This window comes from Littorina saxatilis, linkage group LG11 (assembly GCF_037325665.1).
Source record: "Littorina saxatilis isolate snail1 linkage group LG11, US_GU_Lsax_2.0, whole genome shotgun sequence".
Taxonomy (NCBI): domain Eukaryota; kingdom Metazoa; phylum Mollusca; class Gastropoda; order Littorinimorpha; family Littorinidae; genus Littorina; species Littorina saxatilis.
In genome coordinates, this window is record NC_090255.1 from 4,342,649 (window position 1) to 4,350,361 (window position 7,713).

The window sequence follows — 7,713 nt, forward strand, 5'->3', positions numbered from 1 at the left end:
TATTTTTTTGTTTTTTATTTGTTGTTATGGGTTAGTGGGTGAGTGAACGATTGATTTGACGATTTATAGATTGTGTAATAGTATTAGGCTTTTCTTACACAGAAGAATACTTGAGAAAGGGGCATTAACAGTCTTTATGCAACTGCTATTCAAACTTGAAAACAAAACACAAGAGGCCGTTATCGTGTGAGTTTGGGCGTGAAGAGTTTGGTTGATTGGTTTCTTGGTGATCTAACCGGTAAGTTATAGAATGCAGAATACCGATTATTTCATTACCCAGAATACGTAGGGGTGCATGGGCATTTGTTGCGTGTCTACTTGGCTGGTTGAATTGTTGGTATTGTTACATTATTCGGGGTGGATGTAGCTTTTCCTTGAAATTGCTATCGAGATTTTCTCTATAAATATAATTCACTAGGAAACACTAGACTGATAATTATTGTGATGCACACAAATTCGTGCGTAATGGTGCGAATGACCCTTCACCCAGTGAGGTCAAGAACAAAGGGTTTATAAGAGTGTCCAGGATAAATTATTTTTGCTTTCTTACATTCGAGGTTTTTCTTATCGGGAGACTCCGGATATAAGAAATATTTTTCCTTATGGGAGGAAAAACAAATGTCATCATATTTTTTGGAAATGCATTGCATTATATGCCCGCAGGCAGGTGCATGAATGTGTATGTGATAATGAATATTTATGTTTGTAAATGTGCGTGGAAAATAATATGTGTATTTTAATGTGTTATTCCTGACTTGTAGTAGGGTTTGGGACATAGCACATGGTGGCCGCCATTATTAGCCTCGGCTTTTCCATATGTGTATGGGGCTTCAAACCTCCTGTTGAAATACACGTGGAAAAAAACACTTTTGGACAGGAATTAAAGGCACAGTAAGCCTCCCGTAAACCATCACAGAGCTCCCCGAGCTGTCTACATACAGTACAAGCATACTTCCATTTGAACACTCACCGAACGGAAACATCCTGGCTGCTTTCTGTCGAGCGTGAGAAATGTTTAAAGAATTTATTTTCGTGGACTTGCTTCTCTACAACAATGGCGCCTCGTTTTGGTGCTGGACGGCTGTTATGAATATTCAATACCGGAAATCACGCCCGGACAGTAAGCCTCCCGTAAACCATCACAGATACTGTCAGGCTTTTACACACAGTACAAACACCCTTCCATTTGAACGCTCACCAAACGGGAACATCCTAGGTGCCCTACGTAAAGAGCGAGCAATTTTTAAAGAATTAATTTTGCAGATTGTCTCGAACACTTTTTGGACCCATCCTGAACTCAGGTCAAAAATGAGTTACTTCCCTTCGGGTCTCATTCTATCGATGTAAACTGGCCATAGCCGTGGATCGATGATTATCAGAATGTTTTTGGACCGTGGTGCGTTTTTGCGCTAGACCTAACTTTTAACATCTAAATAATAAATTGACAGCTTGTTACACAAACATTCTTTAATCATAAAAGAATTCTTTTTTCATCAAGACAAGATCAGTACAATTCGAAGTTGTGAAAGTTTGAAAAAAGAAAAGCCCGGAAGCAGGGTCACGCAAGGGTCGTAGCAGACGACGGTTTATGCATATCGCCGTTCCTCTCAACAGTCAAAAGCCGGAGTTTTTGTGAACCACAGCCGTTTGTTTCGTGCATAAAAACGTGCTATTGTAGATAAGCTCACATCGAGTCGCTGGTTGAAAACGACGTTAAACACCAAATAAAGAAAGAAAGAACATCGAGTCGCATTCAAATGACTAACTGACGACTACATTGTAAAAAAGGGAAACTGGATCACACGGGTTCACGATGGTTCAGGGGTAAGATTAACCACGCAAAAATAAATTCTTTGAAAATTGTTCGCTCTTTACGGAGGGCACCTAGGATGTTCTTAATTGGTGAGTGTTTAAATGAAAGGGTGTTTGTACTGTGTGTAAAAGCCTAACCGTATCTGTGATGGTTTACGGGAGGCTTACTGTGCCTTTAAGATAAGTATCGTCGCGGTTTTGTTTGGTTGTTTTGGGATGGGTTTTTTTCCGACATCAGGTCCAATCGTTTTTGTTCTGTAACTTGCTCTTTTCTTTGATTCTATGTTCCTAAACCTTTATTCGTGACTAAAAATGTGTCTAGTTTCTAATGGAGTTCCATATCGATACACACCGACACATATTTTGCAAGCACAAGAAGAGTAATTGCTATCTGAGTGGGGCGGGGATGTAGCTCAGTCGGTAGTGCGCTGGATTTGTATCCAGTTGGCCGCTGTCAGCGTGAGTTCGTCCCCACGTTCGGCGAGAGATTTATTTCTCAGAGTCAACTTTGTGTGCAGACTCTCCTCGGTGTTCGAACACCCCCGTGTGTACACGCAAGCACAAGACCAAGTGCGCACGAAAAAATCCTGTAATCCATGTCAGAGTTCGGTGGGTTATAGAAACACGAAAATACCCAGCAGGCTTCCTCCGAAAACGGCGTATGGCTGCCTAAATGGCGGGGTAAAAAACGGTCATACACGTAAAATTCCACTCGTGCAAAAAACACGAGTGTACGTGGGAGTTTCAGCCCACGAACGCAGAAGAAGAAGAAGAAGAAGCTATCTGAGTGTAAATATTCAGAATTATGTACAATACCAATGAATGATTATACAAATTAGATTGTTGTTTGCTTCTATAAGATAGAATTTCTGTTTATTGTTTTACCAATATATTTGTTTGTAACAGGAATAGAACAAAAGGTCAATGAAATCTATTTCTCTAACACAATACGAGCTATGTTAAATCTGCACTATGGGATTTATCCATTCTAACAACAGAATATATATGGAATGTAGTACGAAGGCTACCACAACGCAACAGTCTTAATCTTGTTTCTTTCATTAAACTGGTAACATTGTTTTTGCACAAGCTCGAAACCGAATTTATATTTCCAAAATAGTGCTGTAATAGGTTTGCCTACTGTGTTTTGTTAAGGATCATTCTGATCTGCAGGGAATTCACGAAAAACGTTTGACAGCAAATGTGTGTTGTTAACCCGTGAGTTGTAAAAACATTTTACAAATCACGTCGAACCTAAAACCGCGATTTGTAAAAATGTAAAAATGTAAAAATATCGCATTCCACAAAGTAATGCATGCCTTTTATTATTATTAATTTTTCTTGTTTAGAGCCTCTACGCTGAGTGGTGGGGGTGGTTTTAGATCCACATCCCATTAATTTTTGGTGCAATCCCATTTTGCCGCCGTCCCATTTTTTGCCCCATCCACGGGATTGCGCCAAAATGGGATGTGGAGCTAATGGTACATGATATGATGGTAACATGACACTTGGCCTGTGAAATGTCGCGAAATGGAATGGGGATGAAATGAGATAACGGCGAAACGGGACTAATAGATCCCTTGACTTTGGGGTAGCGCGACTCTGTTACTGCTAGCTTTCCACTGGGAGGAAGCGACCCCAGTTTCCAAGCGATGGGACAAAAAAGTAATTACATTTTTTTTCTCAATAGATCCCTTCACTTTGAAGATACCGCAACACGGTAGCCTAGTGGTAAGGCGTCCGCCCAGTGAGCGGGAGGTCGTGGGTTCGAACCCCGGCCGGGTCATACCTAAGACTTTAAAATAGGCAATCTAGTGGCTGCTCCGCCTGGCGTCTGGCATTATGGGGTTAGTGCTAGGACTGGTTGGTCCGGTGTCAGAATAATGTGACTGGGTGAGACATGAAGCCTGTGCTGCGACTTCTGTCTTGTGTGTGGCGCACGTTAAATGTCAAAGCAGCACCGCCCTGATATCACCCTTCGTGGTGGACTGGGCGTTAAGCAAACAAACAAACAAAACACTTTGGAGATTATTAGTTAAATATCGGGCGCATTTACGTGATTTGTAAAACATTTTACATTTTTACAAATCGAGGGTTAACATGTGTGCCCAAAGTGGGTATCTGATTGGCTGCGGACCTGGGTGCACGAAGCGGGCGTTCTGATGGGCTGTTATGACGGTTAGCCCGGAGAGATGATGATGATAATTAGTTGTAACGTCCTCTTAGAACCATTTGGCCTATCTTGGGACAGGTAGAGTTAATATGCATTATGTGGGGACAAGACACTGGACAAACATGTAAACAGAGAACACATAATTATGATCGTGTTATATATCTGGAAGTCTGTTGTTGCGATATTTCAAAATGGGGATGGAAGTAATGATTGTGTACGCGGAATATGGTTGAACTGGAGCGGTTTTGTAGGCTTATTTGCTTTTTATGTATGTAGAATATGTTTATATTTGTGGCTGAATAATAATAAAATTTCCCCCGCAGGTTAGGGGGAAGAATTTACCCGATGCTCCCCAGCATGTCGTAAGAGGCGACTAACGGATTCTGTTTCTCCTTTTACCCTTGTTAAGTGTTTCTTGTATAGAATATAGTCAATGTTTGTAAAGATTTTAGTCAAGCAGTATGTAAACAATGTTAAGTCCTTTGTACTGAAAACTTGCATTCTCCCAGTAAGTTCATATATTATACTACGTTGCAAGCCCCTGGAGCAATTTTTTGAATAGTGCTTTTGTGAACAAGAAACAATTAACAAGTGGCTCTATCCCATCTCCACCCTTTCCCCGTCGCGATATAACCTTGAACGGTTGAAAACGACGTTAAACATCAAATAAAGTTAAAAAAGAATAATAAAATAAAATTAAATTAAATTAAATTAAAAAAGCCCGGAGAGAGAGAACGAGGGGAGAGAGAAAGAGGGAGTGGGAGGTAGGGGTGGAGGGGGAGGGGGTAGAATCAGAGTTTAACGGCGTGTGTCTATCTGTCTGTGCATGTGTGCGAGTGGCGTCACTGATTCTGCAAATAGCGTGCATGCCATGTGAGTGACATGTGATTTTTGAGAGTGGATGCTAACCCTAACCCGAGATTGTATTATGAGCTATTTTTCACTTTTTCTAATCTAAGTCTAACTTTTTCTAAGTTGAAAAAAGGGCTACCCGTGGACCGCCCCCGAATAATGTAACAATTGTTCAATCAATCAATGAGTCTTATATCGCGCATATTCCGTGGGTACAGTTCTAGGCGCTCTGCAGTGATGCCGTGTGAGATGAAATTTTATACGGCCAGTAGATTGCAGCCATTTCGGCGCATATTTACCTTTCACGGCCTATTATTCCAAGTCACACGGGTATAGGTAGACAATTATTAACTGTTACATTATTCGCTTTTGTTACATTATTCGTTGTATCAGATGATCCCTTTAACCCGTCATAAATTGTTTAAATTCTTCGCTCAGTGTGCATGAAAGATGCACACTGTTTCTTCAAGAGTAACCTTATCCTCTTTTCCCCCGCCGAGCTGATGTCCTTTTCTTACATCGATAAAACTCTCCACCACAAAACCTCTCAAATCATCCGAAAAGATATACAGTTCCGTTCGGGGTTTGGAATGATGTTACTACACAACACGCATAACTTAAACATCAATGTTTGGAGGTTTAATTATTTGAACTTTAAACATTATGTTTTGAGTTATCTTTGCAGACTGAAAGCCATTCATGTGAGTCTGATTTGTATAGGCTTTCACTTAGACACATATCCAAAATCAACTCCCTGGCTGCATTCTGTCAAGAGTGGACAATTTCTTTGCTGAATTAGATAAGGATAAGGATAAGAGTCATATAGTCCTGTGAGGTTACCTTCATGGAAATTCGGGCTGCTTTCTCCCTGGGGAAAGCGAGCTGCCATACAGTATACGGCAATACCCATTTTATTTATTTTTTTCCTGCATGCGTGTATTCATGTTTCCAAGCCCTGAGACTTTCGCTGTGAACTTGGGTTCTTTATCGTGCGCATGCGTGCACATGGGGGTGTTCGGACACTGAGGAGAGTCTGCACAAAGTTGACTCTGGGAAATAAATCCCTCACCGAACGTGGGGATCGAACCCACGCCGATAGCGACAACTGGTTTTGAAGCCATCGCCGCTACCGACTGAGCTATTTCCCCGCCCTCAACAGCATCACAAAGGTGACACTTACTAACTTAAATCAGTACACAGTTTCCAGTCTACACAGAAAGCAGCCGGACTGTTGATTGTTGACGTTGGTTTAAAGTGAAGAGTGCTCTTATCCTGTGTAAATATCTCAACAGAAGTGTGGCCGACATATTCGCTTACTGGAAAAAAAAGTGTAACTTTAAGTACATATATATACCATGTTTTCAATCTAATATGTACCTTTAAGTACACATATACCATGTTTTCGACCTTACACGTACCTTTAAGTTCGCATATACCATGTATTCAACCTAACATGTACCTTTAAGTACACATATACCATGTATTCAACCTAACATGTACCTTTAAGTACACATATACCATGCACTCAACCTAACATTATATACCTTTAAGTACACATATACCATGTATTCAACCTAACATGTACCTTTAAGTACACATATACCATGTATTCAACCTAACATTATATACCTTTAAGTACACATACACCATGTATTCAACCTAACATGTACCTTTAAGTACACATAATGAAACCAAGTTTTCGACCTTACATGTATGATGTACCTTTAAGTACACAGATACCATGTTATCAACCTTTAAGTACACATATACCATGTTTTCAACCTAACATGTACCTTTAAGTACACATACTCCTTGTTTTTCAACCTAACACTAACTGGATAATAAGAACTATGTATCACACCAAATAAACAACCAAAAAAATCTTCTTTTTAAATTTTAACGTTTTACTAAACAAAAACCTCCTCAATATGATCGCTTACTCGAGAAGGAATATGCATCTTTAAGCACAAAAATAGGCCTAACCATGTTTTCAACCAAACACCAACTTGATATTACAAAACAGGTGAGATAACACACAAAGAGTGCACCACTTTTCACCCGGGTCGTCATGATACGATGCACCCAGACAATCCACCCTTTCACGACTGCGGGGTGGAAGGGTGGGTAGCCTTTCTTTCTTTCTTTCTTTCTTTCTTCGTCTAGTCATTATTTCTGCTTGTGAAAATCCCCGCATTGCCATAATGGTTGCCCTCGATAAAAGAAAATGCGCAGCTATTTTGACCTTTATAACGTCTATTTCCAAGTTTGTTTGTGTGGAACATATTTTCGTTGTGACAGAAGAATGGGGTCAAGGTCTTTATGGTTTTTGAGAACTTTTTCTGTGCGTCTCTGCAGGGCCGGACTACCGGGGGGGTTATGGGGGTTGCGCAACCCCCCCCCCCCCCCCTAGCCTAAACATGTACCTCACTTATTTAAAACATTTTTTATTATTGTTTATTTTATGCCGTTTCATGCAAAGAGCGACCATTTTGCTATCTCAGAATATGACCTACCCATCAGCTTCAGGGGGCTTCGCCCCCTGACCCCCACTGGCAACCCCCCCCCTCCTCTTAGCCTAGTCCGGCCCTGCTCTGTCTCTATGTAGCTCTCAGTCTGTCAGTCAGCCAATCAGATTGGCTGTCTGTCTGTCTGTCTGTTTGTTTGTCTGGCTGGCTGGCTGTCTGTTTATCTGGCTGGCTGGCTGGCTGGCTGTCTGGTTGGCTGGCTGGCTACATGTCTGTCTGTCTGTCATTCCGTCCGTCAGGTCTGGATGTCTGGGTGTTTGTGTGTTAAACACACACACAAACACACACAACACACACACAACACACACACACACACACACACACACACATACACACACACATACACACACA